We start from the raw sequence: 27758 nt of genomic DNA on the forward strand, positions 1-27758 counted from the left end.
AGAATCTAAAAAGGCGCACAGCCTTGTATTTTTTCCTTCACGGGTCATCTTTAATGAACTTGGAACATCCTAATGCTGGGTTTGAGCAATTACTGCCCTAAGAAGCAGCGCTATCTTGTGTGGCAGTTTGTATATATTAAAGTCAGTGCTCTGTAATAAATATTTTCTCTGTGTTTTCATAATCATTGTACTTAGAGCAAGTATTTCATGGATGGATGTTACAAATCTGTTAATCTTTATGGTATTTATAGGAAAATGTTTAACTTGCTTGAACTACCTATTTCCTTCACTGGTCAGGTATTCAATTTATAACATCTTGTCAGTTGTAAGAATGTTATTGTCCAAGAATAAACAGTTGGGTACCTCTACCTGTGTTTGCTTAGTCCTTGAAACATTACAGAATAAGCAACAGCTTTTCCTAACTTCTTGAATGAGATATTTTTAGTTCGTGCTTTGTTCTTTAAGCAGGACTTTTATGATTTCTGTTATTTACTGTTTTTACTTAAAAGCAGGAAAAGGGGAAAGGAAAGGGCAGAAAACCAGAAGTAGTTATATCAGCAGTCTCTGAGAGAGACCATTAATCATGTCACAGCTATTGGAGTCAGATTTGGAGTGAATGCTTTCTCAACTTTTGCCATCTATGCATTGATTACAAAGCTTGAAAGCAGAAAATGAATGAATTCAGTATTCGTTAAAGGAAATGCTGCACCTCGCCCTTTTCATTAGGTTAAATCTTATAATGCTTGTACAGGCAGTCCCCGGGTTACATGGATCCGACTTACATCAGATCCCTATTTACAAACGGGGTGAGGCAAGCCCGCACTAGCTGCTTCCCCCCAGCAGACCAGGGAGACGCGGAGCGGCTTTTCTCAGCAGACACCTCAGCTTGAAAATAAAGGACTGAGGGAAGTGAGGTGTGGGAGAATAAAACTAAGCTCTGGAGAAATGTTTGGCTAGAGTTTCCCCTACAATATGTACCAGTTCCAACTTACATACAAATTCAACTTAAGAACAAACCTACAGTCCCTATCTTGTTCGTAACCCGGGGACTTCCTGTATATCCTTTTTAGCTACAAATTATGAGTTTGTTAGGACTCTTACAATTATCTGTGCACACATGTTCATCTGTGGAGAATTTGGATTTTAATAGTTCTGTAAAGGAAAGGCTTGTTTTTCTACAGATATTCTGTTGGACTATTGTTAAATTAAAAGGACCTTCCAATTCTACAGGTTTTCAAGATGCTTACTAAAAGAGGGGGGTTAGAAACTGTGCCTAGATGGAGCTTTTTCTTAACATTTCCAATCATTGCTGCTCACCATTTTTGGTGCCACAGGTGGAAGTCCTAGTGATAAGCAAGCATCTATCTAGTCTTTTTACTGCTGTGTCACCTAATCATGCCCAGAGTGTCTTTAAGAGAAGTAAAGACAAGCCGGAAACATGTTACACACTGGTGGTTACCAGCATCCTGGCTGCATCGGAGTGCCCACTGTTGCTAGTTCTAGTGGAAGTACAATAGTAGGAAATTTTCAGAAAAGTATAGTGTAGATAAGGCCAGCGAGGCTAAATACTTCAGTATCGAACTGTATTTCTTCAGTTCTCTGGGAATGTTGAAGTGTAATCTTCTGGGTTTTCCTCTCTCTTATGCTTTTCTGTTATATATTTGTAATATGAAGCTTGTTCTGGCAAAAGCAGGTTTCAGCAACTGCAAGGACTCTTTGAGGATCTAATAAGTCCCCTAAGGAACAAGTGTTCTAGTTAGACTTTCCTTTCCTCCCTGAGGAAAACTGTGATTCTTTCTCATGGAGAAAAGCAACTTTTACAGCATTTTGGATACAACATACTGTGGATATTAGTTGTTAATGGAGTTGTGCAACTTTTCAAAGACAAAATCAGCCCTTTGGAATTGGCAGTGTTGTAAGCAATTTGCACTGCAGTGTTGCCTTTAGTATAATTCTGTCTCTGCAAAAATCTTTCTATTTTGTTTGCTTAGGCATTAAAAACCGTCACGGTGATGATAAAGGAAACGAGGACTTTGTCTCTTCAGATCCGGAAATTCAGAATGACTATATTCATTGGTTTAGCACCACTTGCTCTGTCAGTTAACAGTGTCCAGTAGAAAACTAGGGGCTTCTCTAACCCTGCTCGCATATCATATCCAGGCAAAATTGTCACAGTATCTGCAGTTCTGTAATGATGATGCCTCTTGTGAGTTTTGAGCTGGTGACAAAAGCCAGATTGGCAGCTCTGCACTCTGGCGTTGCCTATTAACAGGGGAAGTTTATGTGGCATGGGCAGCAGTGCAAATTTCCTGTAATGCATCCTGCCAGGGGGTCTCTGTCTACACTGGACAGTTTGGAGATGAAAGTAATGTCATGCCAGCAGTGGGAGCAGGATGGGGACAGTGCTTCTGGGAAGCTGCTGAAAATTACACGTTTGCAAAATTAAACACATTTTAACATCCCTAGTATGCACCCCACAGTGCCTGGTACCATCGTCAGTCGCTAGGCACTGTGGGAACTGTTCAGTGTGGCACAAAGCATTTTGGGAATGTGCCAAAACATCTGGTCAGCCACCCCTTTGCTTTCCCACCGTCCCGGGGCTTCCAGCTTACTTCTGTGCCATTTGAAATGGCCCGTTCTTGCCGTGTGCTCACTTCAGCATCTCTTGTGAGAAATCATGGATCTTAGACTTCTCTCTGACGCTGTGTTCGATGTGCTTGGGTCAGTGTGCAGCAGAGCTACTTATGCACTTTGTATCCAAGGAAGAAGGCTCAGATACAGATGACAATGTGAGAGACAGGGACGGCAGTGAAGTAGCATGTCACAAATCAGCTGCACAGAGGAGAGCATCGCTTTTGGGCTGCAAACGTGCAGGGGTGGGATGAAGCCCAGAGACTACAGAACTTTGGGATGCATAAAGCAACCTTCCTGGAGCTGTGTGCTGAGCTGGCCCCTGAACTGTAGCACAAGGACACTCGAAAGAGAGCTGCTGTCTTGGTAGAGAAGCATGTTGTGATTGCGTTGTGGGAGTTGGTGACTCCTGATTGCTGCTGTTCAGTTGCAAATCGGTTTGGGGTGGGAAGTCTACCCAGCGGGGCAGCACTTCTGCAAGTGAGCAGGGCAATACATCGTATAGTGCTGCGTAGGACTGTGACTCTGGGCCATGTGGATGACATAGTGGGTGGCTTGGCTGAAATGGGCTTTCCAGACTGTGGCGGGGCAATCGACGGTGCACACTTTCCCAGTATAGCACCACCCCACCTTGCCTCGTGGTACGTCAGTCAAAAGAGGTATGTATCCATAGTATTTCAGGTACCATGGGTGTTTCACAGACATAAATGCAGGGTGGTCTGCACGCATCTTCAGGAACAGCAGCCTTTCCAGAAAGCTATAGGCAGGAACTTTCTTTCCAGACCAGAAAATTACAGTGAGGGATGCGGAAATGCCCCTAATGATCCAGCTTACCACTTACAACCTTGGCTCATGAAGCCTTACACAGAGCACCGGGATGGCAATAAGAAGGGTTCAACCAAAGGCTAAGCCGATGCCACATGGTTGTTAAATGTGCCTTTGATAAGCAGATGGAGGTGTGTCTGTGGCAGGCTGGATGTCAGGAGGATCATATCCCCGTGCTTTTGGTCACATGCTATTGCTTACATAATTTGTGTGAGAGTAAGGGTGACATATTTGTCCATGGGTAAGTGCTGAGGCACAGATCCTAGGCTCACACTCAGAACAGCCAGACATTTGGGCTATCAGAGGAGCCCATGGGGGGCTCTGAGGAAGCACTTTGACAATGAGGGGCATTGACATTTCCGTGTTTTGGGGTTGCTTCCCTGTCTCATCCCATTTCTCACCCTGAGGAAGGCACTCCCATGAAACCAAGGCATGTTGCAGGCTTCCACAGGGACCAGCGTGATTGGTATAGGTTATATAACACAAAATAAACTCACTGAACCCTGCATTAGTTTTGCCTTTATTGTTCACTGCAAATCATGGTCACACACCAAGATTAAATGCTTGCTGGTAAGGGAGGCTAAGGGTTAGGGGAAAACCTCACAATTGTGTTAACGCTCAGTTGTCAAAGTCACATCTGCTGTAATGGGGAGTGGAGTGTGCTGGTAAAAAACATTACCAGACTGAAAATGGGGGTGTGGGCGTAGAATTTTGCTATGTATGGAATTTTGCATGTGTGCCAGGGAGGCCTTTGCCAGATCTGCTCACTCTGCATCTTAATTATATACTTCAGTATCTTGGTTTGGTCTTCATGAGATTTAGCATGCGGTCAGTGGCTTCTTTTCCATCTTTCATCTCCCTGATCTGCCTTTTGTCCCCATTTTTCATCTGGAGAGGGGATTGAAAAATATCCTTCACTAGGTCCTCTCTGGTCCTATTCCTGAGTTAATGGAACCTGTCAATATCTGGTCTGGAAAAGCATCCGTTAACAATAGAGAGACTACTGGTACTATTCCTGATAAAAACTGAAATGTCTCGTTAACATGAACAAAACTGGCCCCTTTCCCTGTTATCTTAGAGGCAAATACAGCTCTTTCCAGAGATTCTGAACATGGTGAGTTTTCAAAGGGAAGGCGGAGGGAGGGTTGTGCAGTTAAAATGTGCCAGTGTAGACATGTCCTCAGTCTTCCTTTGAGAGTCCATGTATTAGGCTACCAGTCGGTTTCCTGATTAACTTTTGACTTGGCTTTTATTTGGGGGCATGGATCATCTCTTTGTTATATGTTTGTACAGTGCCTAACACAGTGGGTCTGGGATCTGTAGGTGCTGCCATAATGCAAATAAATAATTTTAAAGCCCTGAAATGCTGGGCCCGTATGCTGTGCTATTTTTCTCCTCATGCAGTGCTGTCACATTTGAGATCAGCAAAAATGCTCAAAGTGGAACGATGCTAGCAGGGTCCCCTTGACTTTAGAATGTCTCCTTTTCCTGCATTGGTCTTAATTGGTTGACTCATGGCTCTGAGTTTCAGAAAACATAAGCCTATGTAAACATTTTCCCCACCCTTTCCCGGTTAGTCACTTCTTTCCTGAAGTAGTAGATATTGGTATTTTTTAAAGGAGTGTAAATACAACTTTTTGAACTTTGTAGATTAGTGAACTGAATTCTTTTGGCAAATACTGTATTGCGTGGGACTGGGAATTGGTTTGTATATGAGGCTGTATTAAAGAGGATGCCTAATACCTATTTTGTTAGAAACAAAACAAAAAGCCCCAAACCCACTACCTACTAGGTGACGCATCAGTGATGTTGTAAGCTGGCTCATTTTTCTTAGCTGCTCAGTATGAAGTATACCAGGGAGTTAGACTTTCAGTTTCCAGATAAGAAATATTATTTGAGTGAAGTTTTTCATAACTTTTTTGGCAAAGGATTTATTATAATATCTGTTTTTTACATTTACCTCAACAGAATGTACCATACTGTAAAGCTATAGCTGGTAAGATTATTAGCTCAGTTGTTTGATTTGTACCTCACAGCTATCAAGACCTAACCATGAGCAGCAGTGATTAATTGCATGGTGATGTATTGGCCACATGTACAGCCTCTAGCATTGCACTTAAACCATTAGCAGTGGAATTGCTCTTTTTCTGTTTTTTAAAAATAACTTAATTGAACTTGTCACTACTTGAAAGAGGCAATTAAAAAAGCACTCTCAAAATGGAATATTGTGTTATGTTTCTCCACATGCATACCTTCTCTGCTTCACTTTTTTTATGTTTATAAGAGACTAATTTTACTTCTGTACATCCTTCACTGCTGCGTCTTGAGCACTTCATAAAAAATTGATGCTTACAATACCTCTGTGAGGTAAGGCAATAGCATTATCCCCATTTTACAGGTGGGGAACAGAGGCACAAAGAGAATGAAGTCTGGTTACATTTGAAAATTAGATTGACCTGGCTACATTGCTCAGGGCTGTGAAAAATCTTGCACCGTGTGATGTGGTTAGGTAAACCTTTTAACCACAGATGTAGAAACATAGCTAAGTTAATGGTAAAATTCTTCCTGTGACAGTGGTGGTACTATATCCCAGATTTCTTGATTTCCCTATCTAGTACATTGCCCGCAGGACTGTTCTGTCTCACCAGTTGAATTTGGTTTACGTATATGTGTTTGAAATACTTCACGTCTTAGAAAATATTTTTCACGCTTTGTAATGTGGTAAACACTAGAATGAAAAACAACCAAAAAAAATACCCAAAACCTTGAATGGGTGCTTAGTATGAGTAAGTGTGGCTTTTGGAGAAAGTCAGCAGAATGGGTGAAGCTGGTGAAAGATAGCTTTGTTTGAGTTCAGCATTTGAACCTGCAATACAGTAGAGCCTGTGTCGCAATATTTACTGAAAGAGGGAAGTCTCGAGCGCTCCAGTCTATTGAGTGTTACGGACATATCTAGCATGCAGAAGTAGTTGAACTCTGTGGTAAGATTAGGTCCTTAGGAAGGAACATAGAATAATGCTTTACTAAATCAGACCAGTGGTCCACCAAAACAGATCACTATTATGAAGAGCTTCTGGCCCAGAGGGACAGGGTGGCGGGATGTCCCAGAGGGCAGGTAGGCAGACTGAGTGATGTGTTCAGCATACTGGGGGACAGTCCAAAGGAGATTGAACCCATCAAAATGTCTCGGTATAAATTTCACTTAAATACAGTAAGGACCAATGATGAGCTTGTAAGATGAGTGGTATAATTAGGCTGCTACCAAATTCATGGCCCATTTTGATTAGCTCACAATCATAGGTTTTAGCAATTGAAATCTGAAATTTCACAGTGTTGTAGTTGTAGGAGTCCTGACCCAAAAAGGAGTTTTGGGGGTGGGTCACAAGGTTATTGTAGGAGGGTTGGGATACTGCTACCCTAACTTCTGCACAGCTGCATGCGGCGGCACTGCTTTGATGGCTGGACGACTGGAAAGCCATGGCTGCTGGCCAGGAGCCCAGCTCTGAAGGCGGAGTCCAGCTCTGAATGCAGAGCTGTTGTCAGCAGCCCATAAGTAAGGATGACATGGTATGGTTACCACTCTCTGACCATCTGAATCTGAAGGCAGTAGTCCAGAAGTAAGGGTAGTAGGGTATGGTATTGCCACCCTAACTTCTGCACTGCTGCCTTCAAAGCTGGGTGCTTGGCCAACAGCTGCCATTCTTCAACCTCCCAGCTCTTTAGGCGGCACAGAAGTAAGGATGACGATACCGTGAGCCCCCTAAAATAACCTTGCAGCTCCCTTTTTGGGTCAGGAGCCTCAATTTGAGAAATACAGATCTTCCCTGTGAAATTGACAGTAGTGTAGGCAAAAGCACACAAACACGATTTCATGTGGGAAGACCAAATTTCAGTCTGGGATATGTTTTTCATGGTTATGAATTAGGTAGAGCCCAGGGTGTAATGATTGATTTTAGTAGTCCTGAAAGGTTTGAACAAATACATGTTTGACTCGTTTAATTTTTGGTGCTTGACACTATAAACATAGGATTTTAATAGTTCAAAATTGAATAATTTTAACCTGCACAAAAGATGGAATGTGGGTCTGATATGATGTGGAAAGAAAGACTTGCTGGGCTCAAAGTAGCACTAATGGAATTGTGAAGTAAAAGGATAAATAGATGCAACCTCCATTTTCATAAGATCCAGTTCCTGAAATGCCAGCATGTCTGCGTTTTGTATGCCCCATGGAAATCCTTGTGCTCTAGCATGAGGAAAAGGCTAGGCCTGACTAGTTCTCTGTGTGACACCTCTTCCTTATCACTGAGGTGGCTTTCTTTCTGTTTTGACTGACAAATTCTTTTAATCCAAGAAAAAACATCAATGCAGAATAGAATGTTTCCACTTGTAATATGAGCTTCTGCAGATCTAGTATAAATGCGGCACTATTTTATGCAGCAATATAACCAACTAGTAAATATTTCTAGACAGGAAACAAAGGGTAGGAATAAATGGTATATTTTCAGAATGGAGAGGGGAAAGGGTCAGTCCCCAAGAGTTAGTCCTAGGACCAATCCTATTCAACTTATTCATAAATGATCTGGAGAAAGGAGTAAATAGTGAGGTGGCAAAGCTTGCAGATGATATTAAACTGCTCAAGGTAGTTAAGACCGAAGCAGACTATGAAGAACTTCAAAGAGATCTCATCAAACTAAGTGATTGTGCAACAAAATGGCAAATGAAATTTAATGTGTATAAATGTAAAGTAATGCACGCTGGCAGTGCTTGCTGAGCCGCGGCAGATCGCCCAAACCCGGCTCTTCTGGGTTGTAATCTACTCGCCATGAGCGAGTAGATTACATAGTTTGTCGAGCCCTGCACATTGGAAAAAATAACCCCAACTATACATAGAATACGATGGGGGCTAATTTAGCTACAACTAACTTGGAAAGAGATCTTGGAGTCATCGTGAATAGTTCTCCGAAGACGTCCACACAGTGTGCAGCGGCAGTCAAAAATCAAACAGGGTGTTAGGAATCATTAAAAAAGGGGATAGAGAATAAGACAGAGAATATCTTATTGCCCTTACATAAATCCATGGTATGCCCACATCTTGAATACTGCGTATAGATGTGGTCGTCTCATCTCAAAAAAGATATACTGGCATTAGAAAAGGTTCAGAGAAGGGCAACTAAAATGATTAGGGGATTGGACTGGGTCCCATATGAGGAGAGATTAAAGAGACTAAGATGTTTGATCTTGGAAAAGAGGAGACTAAAGGAGGATATGATAGAGGTCTATAAAATCATGAGGGGTGTGGAGAAAGTGACTAAGGAAAAGTTATTTACTTGTTCACATAATATAAGAACGAGGGGGCCACCAAATGAAATTAATGGGCAGCAGATTTAAAACAAATAAATGGAAGTTGTTCTTCACACAGCGCACAGTCAGCTTGTGGAACTCCTTGCCTGAGGAGGTTGTGAAGGCTAGCACTATAACAGGGTTTAAAAGAGAACTAGATAAACTCATGGAAGTTAAGTCCATTAATGGCTATTAGCCAGTATGGATAAAGAATGGTGTCTCTAGCCTCTTGTTTGTCAGAGGTTAGAGATGGATGGAAGGAGAGAGATTGCTTGATTGTTACCTGTTCGGTTCACTGTCTCTGGGGCACCTGGCATAGGCCACTGTCAGTAGACAGGATACTGGGCTGGGTAGACCTTTGGTCTGACCCAGTATAGCCATTCTTATGTATTCTGACTTCACTCCTAAAATATTTCTATTTCTGCTAATATCTCATTCTTTTGTCTGTATGTTCTTCTTGTCTCACACATCACTGTTCTTTTCTTGAATAAAGTTTTAAAGCTGCTGGCTGTAATGTGGCATTTTTTTTCAATTTGTAGGAATTTGAACTAGCAGAACATCATTGCTGTTTTAATAGAAACTTTGCACACTTACCCCCAGTGACTTCCAGACATCTATAAATCATTGCAGTGATCCACATATATAATTTGTGACTCTGCTTGGTAGTTAGAGCAGGGCGTGCAATCAGGATGGATCTGTTCTGTTCCCATCTCTGACTTTTTCTCTCTATGACCTTGGGCAGGGTCACTTACTTGTTCTGTGCCTCATTTACCGCTGTGTGTTTAATAATGCCTTCAACATAGGAATGTTAGTGTGTCAGTAAAACACTTTCAGATCCTTCAGTGCTTAGTATTGTACGTACAGAGGTTTACTGTTGTTTATTAAGGTAGATCCCTTGAGGGATAACCCAAGAAGCTCATTGAATGTCCTGACTTGAACCAAGCAAGATATCTGACAGGCACCCGGACTGAAGCCGCAGCCACGGGGGGGGGTCCCACGCCTCTGAGGCTTTGCCAGAGCAAAGCCTCAGAGGCGCGGCACCCCGCTGCCGCTGCGGCTCTGCTCCCCGTGTCCCTGGTCTGCTGGGGGGAGGGGGGGCGCAGCTAGTGTGCTTCTCCCTCCCCCCCCCCCCAGCAGACCAGGCTTTTGTTTTGGACTCTGGGGCAGAGCAGCTGGGGCGCTGCCGATTGGTCCTGCAGCGCCGCTCTGGGCACTACTGGACCAACCCGGCAGCACCCCAGCTGCTCTGCTCCAGGTCCTGATTCAGCCGCTGCTGGTCAGTTTCAGCAGCGGCTGAATCAGGACGCCTGGGGCAGAGCAGATGGGGTGCTGCTGGGTTGGTCCAGTAGCACCGAGGTGCGGCGCTACTGGAGCAACCCAGCAGCACCCCAGCTGCTCTGCCCCAGGCGTCCCCAAGTCAGCTTCTGCTGAAACTGACCAGCGCTGACTACAGGAAGCCCCAGGCAGAGTTGCTCTGCCCCGGGCTTCCTGGAATCAGCTGCTGATCAGCTTCAGCAGCAGCTGACTTGGGGACGCTTGGGGTTCTTAAGTTGATTCTGCATGTAAGTCAGAACTGGCGGTCAGTTTCAGCAGTGTCTGAATCTGGACGCCAGTTCCGACTTACATACAGATTCAACTTAAGAACAAACCTACAGTCCCTATCTTGTACGTAACCCGGGGACTGCCTGTACTCACAAAAAAAAGCAGTGACCGCCATATTGCAAATGAAGCACGGGATATTTAAATCCCGGCTTCATTTGCACTTTCAATACCTCTAATTTATATCCCTCTGCCGACAGAGAGGTGTAGTTTAGACGTAGCCTCAGCTAGCAGGTGAGAAGATGGCTCAGTTTCTGATATTGTCATAGAGGTGATTTCTGTAAAGAAGGGCTGAAAATGGGTCAGTTTGCTGTTGTAAGACTTGAAAGAAGGGACAGATGGCAGTGGGAATGTAGAGCTATTATCCTGGTGAGCAAAACCTCATTTTTCTGGCGCTTTAAAAGAATAAATATGTACCCTGTGCTACATGAAGTAGCAGTGATCTGAGATCAGTGCTGTGCTAAACACAAAAGTCTTGGCAGTCAAAAGAGTTTGGGAAGGAAATGCAGGGGGTAGACAAGATAGTCAAATCTTTTTGTTTGCCAAAAAAAAAAAAGCTTAAGGGCATTACTGACTGATTCCACTGATACTATTTAGCCGTACTGAGAACATTTGTTTTAGAATAATACAAAATTGTTGCATGTAGGGAAGAACATAAAACAATATGTTGTTTGTCTGTTATGTATGCACATTTATTTATAATTTTCTTAAAAGGCTGATTTTCAGTTCCTTTGCTGAACGTTATGTGCAAGCTTTTTTGTAGAAAAGTTGGACTTGATTACAAAAAGACAGTCTTGTGAATCCTGAAGGAATTTGGGCATTTAGCCCAGGAGAGGGGAAGAGTCCCTTTCTCTGGGAGAACTTAAAGATCACCCTCTTCATCAGCAGAAGTAATAAAAGCTGTAGTGCAGACTGTAAGATTCACCTTATAGTCTTACTCTAAAATGAATCAGTGTGTGACCCTTATTCTGGGAGAATAAGTTGTCCATATGGGGCAAGGAATTGCATTTATTTTAAAGCAACCTATTGTTCAAAGTGAAACACAACTGTCAGTATCAAGTTAGCAAGAACAGCAAGTAAAAACTGGTGCTGTTAGTTCCAAGTGTGATGGCATACTTTTGCAGAATATATAAGAACATTGATTAGTAGTGATTTTACTCAGGAGATGGAACACATTTATAAATTAGTATATTCTTACTGACAAATATTCTCAGGAAAAACATCTCTAACCTACATGTTTTGTTAGTCTGTGAAGTGCTACCAGACCATTTGTTGTATTTTAAGTTTATCTCTAATTTAGTTATTGTTTAAGGAGAAAAAAAAGTTTAATCTTTTTACACTGGCAAAAGTGTCTGCTTCCGTTTGGTTGCTAGTTGTAGGATCCAGATGCTGCAAAAGCTTTTCTTGCAACGTTCTCATCTGGCTGCTTTGCAAGGTTTGCATACACTTTTATGAGGTGATTTTGAAGTTGCCTTTGGATTTTGAATCACATGATTCTTTAGACTGTCTGACTTGCATAATTCTCAGCATCATTTCCTCTTACTTTTGTTTACGAGAAATGTAAATTCTTCAAGCTGTTCTGGCTTATTTGAAGTTAAGTGCACGTATGTTTTCTATTCCTGCCCTTAGCCTTTGGCAGATTCCCTCTGCAGCAGGACAGGTATACAGTACTGGCTCCTTATCCCTTATAATATTCATATTATGGGGCCACAAATTGAGTTCATGACCATGTTGAACTAATCTTAGTCAGCACTTCTGTCTGCTCATCTGTGACGTTGACTTGGTGCTTGTGCTCTGGTATCTCTTAGAAATCTGAGAAATGACAGCAGTACTTCAGAGGTGTGCTGTAAGGATTGCTTACTGTTTGCAAAGCGCTTGGCAATGATTCAGTTAAACAGGGCTACATCTATGTAAAAGGGTAGTGTTTATTATCACTAGATTTTTTTTTTTAGGAAGGCGCCTTAAGGTTTAGTATTAGTACTGTTGTATTTATTTAGCGTTTATTGAGATCAGCTGAGATATTTCAGTTCAACAGTTCCTAGATGAAAGATTTGGGAGAGCAGTGAGTAGCAATTGATGGAAGGTCCTGTACGTCAGAGTTTCTAAACTATGTTCCACGCAACACTGGTGTTCTGTGAACATCTTGCAGGTATGCTGCGACCTCGTCTTTGTTTTTGTTGCTTCTTTGTTTTTGTCTTTTTTTGTCTGAAAATTTTTTTGAAGAAAATGTTCATAGGTGTTCTGCATAAAAAATATTATTGGTTGGTGTTCCATGGTCTCAAAAAGTTTACAAAACGCTGCTGTATGCTAGATCTGAGTTCTCTTGTGATTCTCCAGAGTCGACTATATTTGACCTAGGACCCCTGTGTAAAGCCCATGTGTTGGCTGAGGTTTTACTTGAAAGAACGGGGGGTATTTGGTTTGTAGAAGTGGGCAAATGATTAGGCATCTTAGTTTTGCTCTTTATGATGGTAAACTGTAATTCTGGGGATTGGTTTAGATACTGCAGCTTTCATGGCGCGATGTAGCTGATACTGATTTTAATATTCTTGTAATGATGTTTCTAGCAGCCTATACAATATGGTCATACAAAGGTACTGATTCAAAGGTAGCTGCGTGGAGGGCAGACGGCTCTGCTGGAGCCGGTACGCGTGGAGAGACAGCTTTAAAGCCAGCTTCCTGCATGCTCCCTCCTGCCCCCCTCCACGCACTGCTTCCTCTTTGGGAGGCAGCAGAGGGGGAGAAGGCAGATGCCACCTCTCCCGTCCCATTGCCTCTGATAGAGGCATCAGGGCGGGGGTGCGTGTAACCATGTAGATTGATTGATGAGCGCAGGTGTATCAGCTAACCGTGTACATGAGTGCATGTCAGCATCCCTTACATACATTTATATTTTAGAGAGTTTGTGCTTCTGTCTGAGTCCATTTTTTCTTCCCTAAATGGTAAGAGCTAGGGCCTCCAAATTTGGCATGCAGCTTCCTCTTATCCTAACAAAGTAAGGTCAGGGTTTGGTTATCCCAGGAAAATGGGATGTGCATGGGGGGCTGAGAGCAGGGACAGCTGTGCTCCGCAATGACCACTGGGGGCAGTGAACACAGGGGACAGTTATAATGCAGCATGACCAAAGGGGATTGCCATCTGGGGCCAGAGCTTTCCATGTTGCCGGCCATGGGTCCACAGGGTAAGTTGTGCCTTTGCCCTCAAACTCCTCTCCCCTCACCCTCGGTCCTAGTGCCGGACAGAGTGTCTTACTGCTGTGGTCCTCTCCAGGAGCATCTCCAGGGCTAACCAGCGCAGCCCCAGCCCCTCCACTTCCTGAACGCCTGCCAGGGCTGGGACGTGCATCCCTGTTTCCACTCCAGGAGCTGGCATCTAGGGCTGAGCACTGTAGCCCCATCTTCCCAGAGAAGCTGGGTGGCGGGCAGCATCTGAAGTGCTATCCTCGCTGTTGTGTGCAGCCCAGGTCAGCCCTACCAGACCTCCTACCCCCCTGCCCTGCATCCACACTCCTCCTGCCCTCTGCCCCCCAACATCTTGTAGCCCCCTGTCCTGAGCACACCCCCACTCCCATCCCACTTCCCAGACTCCTGCTCCCCCCCCCCCCCCACCAACAGCCCCCTGTCCTGAAGGGCCTAAGCAATGTTGGGTACGTCTTCTAGTACTATATAAATATACAACTTCTATTTAATTTTTCTGTTCAGAAATGCACAAATTATGAGAGTGGTAGCGGAAATGTGCTTATATAACTTGGCTTCAGGCTTGAAAGCTATATTGCATTATAAATTAAAAGGTAAGCATGTTATTGCATGCTTGGTAACCAAAACAGTAAAATTCCAGATAGTTTTAATATGGGTGTATATTAGTTACAGTCAGTGCTTTTTTTTTTTTTTTGTTAAAAAAAAAAAAACAAAAAAAACCAACAAAGGGTGCCGATACTCCAGGGGAAAAGTTGTTGAGGGGGGGAAAAAAAAAAGCTGGGGTGGGGCCAGCATTGCCCTTTTAAGAGACGTGTCTCTTTTAAGATATGCAGCCCAGCTGATGGTTGGAAATTTGCATTCAGAGGTGCCGGTACTCTCTGTTCTTTCCAGGTAAGCTCTGACTGGAGATGCCGGTACTACATACCAGGCAGTACCGTCACAAAAAAAGCACTGGTTACAGTAGTAGCATGGGCAGTCTGCTACTGCTGTATCAAAGAATGGGAACTTTTGTATAGTGGATGTCTACCTGGAGTTCAGGATTGCACAGAAAAGCACTTAAGTCCATACTGTCTTAACTCATCTGTACCAAATAGGTCCTTTAATTAAATAAAGAAAAGAAAGCAGAGCAAGTTGTTTTGTAAAGATGTCTGTGGATAATGTGTTATGTTTATGGTATTAAACCTCTTTCAGAAGAACTGATGTCATTTTAAATGCACTTGATGCCTACCCATGCTCACTGAATTTTACTAGGGATGTTAAGCTCTAGTCAACTAGTCGCTTCTCCCGGCACCTCCTCCCCCCCCCCCCCCCCCGCTGCTTCTATCAGAGGCAGCAAGGCCGGGGGGAGAAAAGGGGGTACTTCAAAGTGGCAGTGCTGCAAGCTTTGAATGTCACGGGGAGCCTGGCGTCAGACTCCTCGTGGTATTTCAAAGTGGAAGCGCTGCTGGGAGCCTGGGATCAGCTGGGGACTCCTCAGCTAAGCCTGGGCTCTGTGCAGCACTGCCTCTTTGAAACGCTGCTGCGGCATTTCAAAGGGGCAGCGCTGCCCTATCGACAAATAGAATTGTCGATGCAAAAATGCATCGACTATTCGATTAGTCAGTTACACGGTACTTAACATCCTTAAATTTTACATGTGCATATGTATGTGTATCTACATGTCTTAAATATATATGGACCCAGTTTTGTGTGTGTGTATCTGAGAACAGATGTAAGAGGTAAGAATAGCATAGTTAGCCTAACGTGAAGCCATATTTATCTCGTCACGTTGATTATAAATCACCAAGTCGTCTTGGCACTAGGATTGCTTAATGAGAGCCATGTGAAACAATCTTGTCATGAATGGTATGAGCTACATTTCAAACTATATTCAAGAGTCTCTCTTAAAAACAATTATATCTTATTTCAATTTGGCCCAAGTTCTAAGGAGCTCATTTTGCAAGATCAGGGTTTTTTTAAAGAAAAGCATAAACACTTCCAAATTAAAACTTTCTCCCAAATCCATATTGCAAAAGGCAATGGAATAGGTGACCTATAAGAAAATGGTGTTTTATAAGTTTATTTATAGGGGAAAATAAGTGGAGCTAAAGGAGATTGGTAGACGATAAAATACAGACCATTCTCTGCCTGAAGAATAGCCTAAATTAGCTTGTTAAACCTTTCCACAGATGGTGAAGGATAAGAAGAGTGTGAGAGTGAGAGGAAAATAATGACTTTAAAAATATCAGGGAGATACTTTATTAGTCGAAACAATAGCCTGATTAATAAACAGAATTCATACAGACCATAATATGGCAGTGAATACTTTTTGTTTTCTTTTTGTGAAAAGAAGTTAGAGCAGTTTAGATGCCACTCCCATGGAACTCCATAACGGTCTATGCTAGTGCTTGTTTGTGGCTTCAGTTTTAGTTTGCTCAGCCCTCCTTCCTCTCCCCCCCCCAAAAAAACCTTAAGTAATTTACAGCATAATTTACAGTGAGTGAATACTGTAGATGGAAAGTGTGGATATGTACAAATTAGTTGGTCTGGATGACATGCATTTTAAGGGAATTAGCCCACTACTGGCAATGCTTCAAAAGTCATAGTAGTTTGGTTTGGTTCTGGGAGAGTGTAGAAAAATAAATGTATGACCAGTCTTCAAAAGAGAAATGAGCTATGGCCAAAGCAGTTGTAAGAAAAGGGTGATGATAAAGATCTGTGTATCAGATAGTAAGGAAAGGTATTGGAAGAATCCCTTTAACAAATACAAGCTGTTAAAGTAATCTGTAACTTAAGAGGTGTCCACACTTTTGCACTTGTTTGACAAAACTTGTTGTTCATGGTTTACTCTGATTCCTGTGGCAGCGGGAGCCATGGGAATCGGAGTGACCCAGCAGTCTGCTCTGATCTGCTGCCCTCTTTCAGCCAGGTTGCTCCGCTTCTCTGTAGCCGTGGGAAGAGGAGTGGCCTGGTCCCAGCCTGCTCTGCTGCCCCAAGTCTAAGCTGCGATGATGCAGTGGAGCAGCCCGGCTAGGAAAGGGCAGAGCGGAGAAGGCTGCTGGGTTGCTCTGCTTCTTGCAGCTCTCTCTGCTGCAATGAGTGCTGAGGTCCTGATCCCTGCTGCTGATATGCGCCATGCCCCCCAGGCAATCCCCCAGGCCTCCCTAGGGCTGGCAGATAAGCAATATGGGGGACCATCCTGTCCATAGGATAGTTGGGGCAGCCACCGCAGGCACGGGGCCTGGGGCAGTAGCCCCAAACCATCCTATGGATGGCATGGCTCTGCCCATGAATAGCAAAGATTTGCCATGGCAAGTGCACGTGTGAACGATGCTTTGTCAACAGGAGCGCTCTCCTCCTGACAAAGCAGAACCTGCTTGATGTTGGAAGTGTTTGCCGGCACACACCGTTCACACATGCTGACTTTTAGCAACAGGCTGTGCTGACACAGTCCTGTTGCTAAAAGCTTCATAATGTAGACATACCCAGAGATGGAAGGAAAAACCTCCCTGCAAAAAAGTGATAATGAACTGTGAAATAGACCTGAGCCAGTAATGTGATAGGAGAGTGTCAAAGCCGGGTTGGGTTGCATATTCCAAAGTTTTGTGCTACCTTGTGAGGGTGAGTGGCAATAGCGCCTTCCTTTCTGGCTTGAGTATGACTGCATCTAAAACGTGTACATGCTTGTGGACATCTCATTATCAAAAGATACTGAAGAGTCAAAGATAAGCAACAGAAAATAAGGGGGCTTAAGAAACTGACTTATTTCTGATGCCTAGCGAGTGGCCTTTACATTGTCCCTGGATGCTCATACAACACTTAAATAGATAATGAGACTTTATTGACCAGTGTTAATGAATATTAAAATACTATCACCCAATAAAATAAATAAAGGAAAAGCAATCTCAAAATCACTCCCCCAGAGGGATGGCTCAGAGAAGTGATGGACCATGAACTGGACAGCAGGGTCTTGAGCGCTGTTGGGCCAGGAAGAGGAAAAACATTCCTGAGCTGGGGTCCGTTTTGGCTCCAGGCCCCACGTGTAGGGACTTTCAGTAAATGTTTCCAAGCTGACTCATTCTGCGGTGGCAGCATGTATTGTAAGGAATGAGATGGCCTCTGTGGTAGGAAAGATTAAAATGTACGAAGCATTAGGAAAAGTAAATATACCCGGCTTGATGGACACAAGTTTACAAATATTTTAACGATGTAATGGGGATGCTAGCCTTTAATTATATCATTTTCTTAATTACTAAAATGAATGATAGTAATGTAACTACACTGGCAAGTCGTGAGGACTGGCAACTTAATTTGTAAAATGTTTTGGATATAAAGTACTTTTATTATTATTACTTTTAAAACCTTCTATTTTATGGAATTTCCATAGTTCAGATAGGTTGGTTAATAATGGTGAAAACTATTACACACCAGACTTTTTCAGAAACAAGTTGGATGTCGTGGGGAGTTGTTCTGGCTATTACAATGTAAGATGTTTGGTAGTATTTCTGTCAAAAGATTAATCTCACTGACTAATAAACACCGTGAGTAGGGGTGAAGAAGGATTTGAAACAAAGTAGGAATTTAAATATTGGCAAGTAGCATTAGTTCTATTGACATCTGTAGAGTGACTCTGAATAGCTGAATGTCATTTTGCTGCTAAGAATGGAACAGTGTATTACAGTGGCTGTCGTCATTTGCTTAATGAATGTCAGTTGTTGACATAACAATATAAAAAAATGCTGTAGGGCAGGGGTCAGTAACCTATGGCTCTTGAGCCAGATATGACTCAGTATGGAATTAAATATGGCTCTTATGTTGTTCCCAAAATACATGCAACTTTTTAAATTAAAATGAAAAATGCCAACTCTGACACATAGTGGGGCTGTGTGGTGGCTGCATTGCTGCTCCCATCATGGCAGTACTCCAAAGCAAGCTACCCTCCCCCACCAGCTGCTCCTGCAGTGGGTGGACTTGAACCCACAATCCCAGGCTCCAGAGGGTGAGGTCTTATTCATTAGGCCGCTGGGGGGGGGACCCGCTTCACTTGCTCTACCTTCAGCTGCTCTCTTATCCTCCCTACCTTCACTCCCCACTCCCCCCCAGCCCTGTGCTCTTAGTCCATCATACACTTGCACCCCCTACCCTGAGTCCCTCATATACCCCTGCCCATGGCTGGCCTTGCCATGAGGCGAACTGAGGTGGCCACCTCAGGTGCCAGACTGGAGGGGGGGTGGTCACTAGGACCCAGAGAATTGAGACTTCAAAGTTTTGGCCCAAGTGAGGGGACATGGGGGTGTCATTTGAGCGCCTTGCCTCAGGTGCCAAAATGTTGTGGGCTGGCTCTGCCCAGAGTACCTCGCCCCCACATCTCCAGCTCCTTGCAATAACACACCTGCACCCCCCCACTCCAACACTGTGCCGAGTCCATTATACACGTGAACTACCTGCGCCGAGCCTCTCAGACACGTCAGTCCAGACTCCTGCACCCCCACATCCCAGCCCCCTGCCATAAGATTGACAGAAGCCTGAATGTCCGCATGAAGTTGGATTTGACTAGTTATGATGTAAACTTCAAAGAAATGTGCAAAAAGATGCAGCAGCAGAAGTCCCATTAAATAAAGTCTGTGAATCTAATGTTTCATTTCTACTATTTCATGTCAATTATCAATAATATTAAGTTATATATTTTCATTCATGCAAATGGGCATTCTTATACCACTCTTTGTTGGCCGCTTGTTCTGAATTTTGTTGTAGTTTGGCTCTTTAGTTTGAAAAGATTGCCAACCCCTGCTCCGGGGTTTTCAGTTCTTTTACTAAAGAGTTTTCAGTTAATACATTTTGGTATCTTCAAGAAGACCGTTCTTAGCACTGTACCTATTGCAATAGTAAAGACTGCACAAAGTATTAACACAGCCCCATCTGCACCTGCTTTCAGGATAAATTATTCTAACACTTATAAAATGGAATGGGTGTGACAAAAATACTAAAAAGACTTCAGTTCTTTGCTTCCAGTTAAGGGTCTGCCAAGCTTTTCCCTTATAAATGTTCTCCTTTTCTTTTTTGGAGGTTTATAACTTGCACACAGAAATTTTACTGAGGGATAAGAAAAATAAAGAGTTACTTCTTTTCATTTCAATATTATTTCTTGTGATGTACATATATAACACTCATTAGAGGTGGTTACCCATTTAGGCGAGCCTACGCTTCGAACAGTAAAGACTTTAATAGTCTTGACTAAGACTGCACATGTATACATCTAAAGATAGACTGAATTAAAAAGTTTTAGATTAATTGACTTTAATATGGTCAGGACATTTTGAAAAGAAGCTTTAGCTTTCAGTCAGGAACTATTTCATAAGTCATTTTACTACCAAACAATTTATGTGTTTTAAAGACTGAATGAATGCCTGGTTACTCTGGAGTATTGGTTCTCAAGCAAGGGTCCGGGGCCCGCTGGGAGCCGCAAGTCGGTTTCAGGGGACCTGCCAAGCAGAGCCAGTATTAGACTTGCAAGGGCTGAGGGCAGAAAGCTGATGCCCTACTGCATGAGACTGTAGCCCAGAGCCCCAAGTCCTACCACCCGGAGCTGAAGTCCAAGCAACTTAACTTCCCAGACCTCCTGTGGCATGGGGCCCCAGGCAGTTGCCCTGCTTGCAGCCCTGTAACATTGCTCCTGGCTTTTATATGCAGGAAAACAGATATTGTGGCACAAGGGAGCCATGGAATTTTTATAGGCTCTTGGGGGGCCTCAGAAAGATAAAAGGTTGAGGATCCCTGCTTGGGAGCCATTATGATCTATTGGGTGAGTTCCTCTGCCATTCAGCCTTGAAACTGTATATACTTATGTTGACTGTAATGACTGGTGCCTTTTTTGGTTACTATTGGATCCAGAATTCTCACTTTAAAAACTTCTTCAGCTTGAGAGACTGAGGCAGTTGAATTTTGCCGTTCTAGATTTCCAGAGCTTGTCCCTTTTAGGGAACAGTAAAACTAAATAAGACCATATTATTAGCTGTAAATTTTAGTAACCGTATCAATGAATTAAGATGACCATGACATAAGACTAACTGGTGTATATTGTAGGGAGACCTCAATAGCCTTACTGTCTTCATACTGGTTAATAATATATCTCCTTGGGTTTTTCAGGTTGGAGAATACTATACAGCTTCTTCTGACTTTGTTTTAAGTTGGGTATTGCTATGCCAGCAAAGCCTTTTAGTATAAATGCAGCCTACACTAATAGAAGGGGTTTCTCTTTTGGTGTAGGAACACCACTTGCCTGAACAATATTAGCTAAGTCAGTGTTTCCCAATTTTATTTGGCCACGGAACCCTTTTAAACTCGAAAGAATTTTGCAGAACCCCTCATAACAGTCTTACATATGGCGCTGAAAAAGTAGACCACAAATTAGTATTATTGTTCTGTATTGTAGATGAATCTATTATAGTCAATTTATATTTGTCATGGTTACATTTTTAAATACAAGACATCGTGTGACTGTACTGGAGTAAAGTATTCGCGAGAGCACTCCCTACGCACTCCTGTACAAGCAACTGGTTTGACAGCGGAAGCTTCAACTTTGTCCAACGTGGCTGTGACGTAGTGGGGGTACTTGCTGGGCTGGGGTGACCCCTGCTGTCTGGAGCAAGACCCAGCAGGGAAAGCCTCACTAGGCAAAGGTAATGCCAATCTTGTTGAACCAGTGGCCAGACACCCCCCATGGAGAGGAACAAAGAAAGGTGGAATGCTGCCCTGGCTGGGGGGCAGGGCTGGTAGAGGGTTAGTTAGTTCCTGGCTGGAAGGCAGGGAATAAGGAGCTGGGGAGGGGGCTGGGACTCCCCTATCTCAAGGGGGGGCACTGAGGCCTCTTAGCCCCAGTTCCTGTAACCAGATTACATCTGTGCTGCGCTGTGCTGGAGGAGCAATAAACCACCCTCAATTCCACTGGCTGTGCAGTCTGTTTGTGCCATTTCGGGGTGCAGGAGACGGGGAACCCCCAACGCGCCGTCACAGTGGCACTAGTATATTCATATTCGGTCACCCGCATGATCCACGCTTCCTGAGAGCAAGTATGGGGATTTACAGTGGTATTATAATAGGTGATCGCACTGCTGACTGATTGCGCGCTCAGTTTTGTGTAGTGACATCATTGTCCCCACTCTCTGGCTAAGCTGGCATTACACAGGGACACTTACTGTGGCAAACACAAATTAAAATTGTTTTCAATAAAATTCATAAATGTTTAAATATTAATTTTTATTTTTTAATCATAAAATGTTATTGTAATGGAATTTTCTCACAGAACCCTTATTTTCACTTCACGGAACCCCGGGGTTCCACGGAACACTATTTGGGAAACACTGAGCTAAGTTAATTGAACCACTCTTCTGTTAACATAGAACACTAGAACTGGAAGGGACCTTGAGAGGTCATCGAGTCCAGGTAGAACATAGCTGGGTCTACACTGGGAGTGACCTCAGCATATCTCTGTCCCAGGTGTCATTTTTTTTCACAGTCCTGACAAAGATTGAGCTTCGCTAACATAACTTTCAAGTATAGACCAAGCCCTAGATTTTGAGACTCTAAATTGATATGTAAGAGCTTCACTTTTGACAGTTTTCCCCCTTAAATTCAGGTGTCACTTTTTCTAGCTGTTAGTAAGAAAGAATGCATAATATAGTCCCTGCTCTGAAGTGCTTATATTCTTTCTAATCAATTTCTCATCAGTGTAGCATAAAAGCCACCTTTACCTATATGGCCCGATCTTAGTCTCTTTAAGCAAAATGGTTGCCAGTTTTCGCTCTCTATTTATAAAAAAGTTTTTCCTGCTGGATGACAGAATAACATCAACAGGCACTCTCGGCAATGTGAAGGTGGCCAGAGAGGGGGTGTAGGCGAGTGTAGCCCTGTAGTATTGTTTTAATCATTTCTTGTAAACGTCTCTCCTGTCTACTGCATTTTAGTGGCATGCCTTAGGTTTTCTCCTTCAACATCCCTATTAATAGTTCTTTAGTTTTGGCAGGTGTGTGTTAAATGTTAACACTTTTTTTTTTTTTGGATGTTAAACTGCTATTTACTTATGGTAATTTCTAGTCATTTTTAGGCGACTGTCAAGAGCGAGACCGACTAAGGAGCAAAATTTGTCAGGGATTTACAGTAAATACTCTGCTTTTGGAAATGCTGTCAGAAGTTTGTTAGGTTCAAATGAGTTTGTCATGTGCCAGACAGAATCAGTCTGTTATAATGAACTGGTCATGTACTTCCACCAACAAAAAGGGAGGGTGAGAAACCAAAGACTGCTCAGGATTTCCTATCCCCTTGTAATACAGAGTGGGGAGGAGGGGGTGTGCTGCTTAACCTAGCCTGTAATTAGGTTCTACATGGGAAGCATATATTACTGTGCTTGCGTTGCCAAAGCTCTTCAGTATGATAGATGAGATTTAAAGGTTGATCTGACTAAATTGCAATGAGAATACTAACGACAAAGATATTTCTGTTGTGAAATATTCCTACCAGGCATCATGGCTGTGGCATAAATGCTGTAAGATAATGGATAATAAAAGTCACTCGAAAATAATACTCTCCTAGGACTGGACTGCCTTCTACACCACACGTACTCTGAACCAGGGAGATAATGTAATCATAAGCCTAGATCATCATTTTAAAATATAGATAATCTCATATAGCATCTTGACAGATTTATTTTATGAGCAAGCCAGAGAGAGAACATTATGGGCATCAGAGAGGAAGAAAGTATTATTGTATTAGTGGTTACTTTGTGTAATAGTTTGCATAACTTCACTCTTTCAGGGAGCCTACCTTAATTGACATACCACTCACTAGACATTGGGGAAGTTTGTTTCTGTGTGTAAGATGTTTGATTTCTATGTCAGTCATTGATTGAAGAGCCTGCTCATCAGATAACAATATTAGAGCTTTTATGCACAGTTATGTGTTGGATCCCTCTGTATGTGCCACAGTGTGACTGGCAGGAGTTTAATAGGGCACTCACTTGAATGGGGCCAAATCATGCACCGATCTGGGAAGGTGTGAATTTTGATTGCTTACTTTGTTGCATTAGCTATTTTCATCTAATCCAAACGTAGACTTTCCCCCATTCACGGTCCCCAGGGTTTGAGAGTGGGGAATAGACATAGATAGTAATTGGAGGAAAAAAGTATGTATGTGGGTGTGTAGTCTATATCAGTGTTTCTCAACCAGTGGTAGGGGTACTTGAGAGAAGTCTGGGGGTATGCCAACACAACTGAAATTTGGAGAAAACTGAATTTTTGTTTTAAGTTTTACAGCACTTCGTTATTTTTGTACTTTTTACACCCAAAAATTTCATTACATGCCCAACTACGATTAAGTTGTTTAAACAAATGTGTTGCAATGGTAGAAAAAAATTTTGGATGTCTTAAAACTGTAGATACTGGGGGTACTTATAATTTTTTTGTTAAAAAGGGGTACGTTATAAAAAAAAGGTTGAAAAACACTGGTCTATATACCATATTAATAATGTTTTACATTGCTGTATCACTTTGTAGTTGATGATCTTAAAGCACATGTCAGATGTAAAAGGCCATTTGCCTAGGTACTACTCCCCTCATTTTACAGGTGGGAATACTGAAACTCATGATAGCCTTGTGGAAATCACTTAGCTTCGGGTTTCTCTTTTCTTATCACCTCCAAGAAAGGATTTTCAGAGTGCAAAGCCTTACTGTTTCTGGCATTGTTAAGGAGAGCAGTAATCTGTGTGGCTCATTTTGTGCTCATGGGAACATCCATCTCAACAGGCCCTAACGCAGTATGAAAAGATTTGTTATGCAGGTCCGATGAGGACAGTCCTTTCTGTGGAGGAAGTGGGCACTTGTTCTCTCTGTAGTACAGTTCTTTCTTTTGTCAATTACCTATTAGGCTAGCTAACAGTGGCTCATCTGTGGACACTTAGGTTCGCTGACAGTAGCATTGCAGGCAGCAAAAGGGACCAAACATCAACCATATGGAAAGCTGCTGGGTATGCCTGCCCAGGTAATAAGATGGTGGGGTGCTGGCACGGGACACAGACGTGTGTGGGTGCAACTACTGCTGCTTCACTAGCTACTTGAGAGGCTTTTTGCGCTAGTCATACTGATTGTTCATCTGGGAGAGAATAATTTGGCCTCTAGTTGAGTTTTAGGCATCCAGAGGCACATGCTAATACCCGATTAAGTCACAGCCACAGCTGTTGCCAAGGCTGGTTTGGAGAGGAGCTGCACCTTGGGCATTAGGTGCATAAGAATGTGAACGCTGATGAGGTTCTGTTCCTTAATGTACATCTTGTAACTAATGATCTGGAGCTCCAATATCTAACAAGTGCCCTGGGCTCTTCTGCTGTATGAAAGACACCTGTCAGATATCTGCAGGGGTTTGTGGAATTTCTTTTTTGTTTTGTTTTTGGCTGAGTGGAATATTTGAATCAAAGAGTAAGAGCAAGAAGAGATCTGTTTGGTATTTAGGTCCTGTGATGGAGTTCCCAGGAGAATGTGCAATGTGGGACCCTTCAGGTTAGGGGGTTCATTTAACTTAAATGAGGAGAAGTGGTAAATTGGCACCTTGGTTGACAAGTTGCTGTGGCTTGGGCAGATGGAAGTGGAACTGACTGAAGACTAAGATTTAGGAATGGGATGCAAGTCAGGGCAGAATTTGGTTCTAGACCTCTGCATTTCTGGCTATAAAAAACGGTGGCTACCGTTCTTTGGGCTCTTATGCTGATGATTTTTAATTATGTTGTAAAGACTTGACTTTGTTTATTTCACAAGTGTTAGTAACAATGCAGCTGAAGTAACAGATAATTCCATTTCCAATCTAAAAGCCTTTTTTGTTGGTACTTACGTATGTTGTCTCTGGCTTTGTAAAAATTCCATTTTGCTTGTGACTAGTACAGTCTTACATAAATGAATATACTGTAGTAGTAATAACTGTACTTCTGAATGATGATAGTGGAAGCTAGGATGTCATTTTCATAATTGCTTGATAGGGGAATTTCTTTTGCGGGTGAGTGTATTGGAGCGTGCCCTGGCATACACTTTCCTTTCATCTCATGCCACACCTTCAAATACAGGGGCAAACATTAGAAAAGCCTATTCTCTTAGTAGCTGAGAGAGAGTACAAGGTTCCGTGAGGTTTGCTTGGTTAGTCTTTCTTCTGCACTGTCAAAATCTTTATTCTTCTTTTCAGGTGGATAGCTGCATTTAGAACGGGGATGTAAAATCCCGTTGTTTAACCAGTTAACTGATTAAAGGCGGGGGGCAAGCCCCCACACTGGGCTGGAAACACCCCTCCCCCCGCGCCGCACACAGGGGCTGCTGCAGCCTGGCCAGAGCAGCCTCCGTCTGCGGCTCCCCCACCGCATGCAGGGCTGCACCAGCTGGGACATCAAAGCAGTTGCTGCCTGCAGGACACCTGGCCCACCACAGGCAGAGGCTGTGCTGGAGCAGTCCCTCTCTGTGGTGGGGCTCAGCGGGGTTGGGTCAGCCCTCTGCCTGTGACCGGCAGGGAGCTGCTCCAGCCCCATAGATTAATCTTAACTGGTAAGCCTTCACATCCCTCATTTGGAATGTATCCCAAAGTATTGTTGATGTCTGTGCACATACACACATCAGAAGACAGTTAGTTGTAAGTTTGGTATGTCCTACATGTTCAGAATGCTGTTTTCCTAGCTTTAAAGTTTGTAACTTCAGATCTGTTGCTGGAAGGAAAGCAGCATTATGCTGAGTTAATTGTTCTTTTCTGGAAATGTTTTAAAATTGGGTTCAACTCTAATTAATCATGTTTTATTTCCTTCCTTTGTTTCCAGTAAACTGTTTTCCCTACTGGTTTGGATACAGGCAGACAATCCTGCACCAGTAACTCCACTGCAAATATTTAGGTAAGCAGCATATTGAGTCACAATGGAACTGTCAGGTTTTGTGCAGTTGTATGCTTCCTGATGTGTCTTCTTTACAAAACTAAGTGCTTAACTGAGACAGTGTTGCTTAATTTACTTAGAATGTGTAGCTAAGTGTCAGCATTTTAATAATTGAAGTATGTCCCTGGCTTGTTTCTTCATATTAGGTCTCATCTTTGTTTTCTTGTGAGAGAAGTTTGTTTCTTGATTTTTGTAGATTTGGTGGGGATGCAGAGAGTGAGTCCCCCTTAGTAGCCCATGACCATTCTTGGAACACAGTACAGATTGCATATAAGCAGCATAGCCAGTTTTACTATTGTTGCATAATTGTAATTCGCAAGTTTTGTTCTTGTGCACAGAAGAGGCTGCGTTATGCTGCTTTCCTAAATGTAACATGCCATAAATCCTGTGGAACTTGCTGCTATCAGATATTGCTAAATCAAATGATTGTAACTTTCAAAAGTGATTGGACATTTATGCAAATTGTACTAGTATCTGCAGTTACACCAACGTGAGATAAAACTGGGCTGTCTGTTGTGCTTCAGGGCATATGGGACCAGTGGTCATGGTAAAAAAAAGAAACTTCCCTTCGTGTCATAGGATTATACAATTTGTTTAGCATAGGGTTATTTTTCTTCTTCTGAAATTTATTGCATGGGCCGCTGACTGAGGCATTAGCATGGATGGGTCATTTGGTTTGGTCTGGCATGGCAGGAGGAGGAGACCTGACTGAATTTGCTACTCATTCTTTTCCTATACGATAGTTCTTGTGTCCCTGAACACTTCAATAGAAGTATTTCTATCATTTTTCATTTATAGGTAAACGAGAAGATTTACCCACTGTTGCTCGGGTCCTCAGCTCAAATGTTTGTTTTTTGGAAAATAAAATGAAAATGTACATACTTCATTTAAATCCTTGCTCTGGGGTGGGGGCTGAAGCTAAGGGGTTTAGTATGCAGTCTGCCCAGGGAAGGAGTACATGCCCCCCACTTTCCTCTCTCTGGCAAAGGGGAACAGCCAGCAATATCCCTGTGCAAATCGGATGTGTGTGGGGGGGAGATGCTTCAGGCCCCCCTCCATCTCTCTGAAGCGTGTCTGGGGCGGGAGGCTCAGGGCTGGGAAAAACACCCCTAGGCAGCCCCTTTCACCTGCCTGGTGATTCTCTCTGTCTTCAGTATGTTTTTCCGAGAAGCAATCCCATTCCAGGCACATCCCATTTTCCTGGCATAATCAAACCCTTACCTGCTTTAGGTTATAAT

At 43.0% G+C, this 27758-nt stretch overlaps 1 protein-coding gene across 2 annotated transcripts in view; it reads left to right on the top strand.

Moving 5' to 3' along the window:
- Positions 1-27758, top strand: part of NEK6 (NIMA related kinase 6) — a 125201-nt gene that overhangs the window by 12364 nt on the left and 85079 nt on the right. Inside the window, exon 2 of one of the 2 annotated variants that reach the window (XM_075905661.2) lies at positions 26410-26481. The exons of the other annotated variant lie outside the window; for it this stretch is intronic. The gene's annotated coding sequence lies outside the window, so the exon portion shown is untranslated. The remainder of the gene's footprint in view (positions 1-26409; positions 26482-27758) is intronic. 2 annotated transcript variants of the gene reach the window in all.

This window comes from Pelodiscus sinensis, chromosome 23 (genome assembly GCF_052426305.1).
Source record: "Pelodiscus sinensis isolate ZL-2025 chromosome 23, ASM5242630v1, whole genome shotgun sequence".
In the NCBI taxonomy this organism is placed as follows: Eukaryota; Metazoa; Chordata; order Testudines; family Trionychidae; genus Pelodiscus; species Pelodiscus sinensis.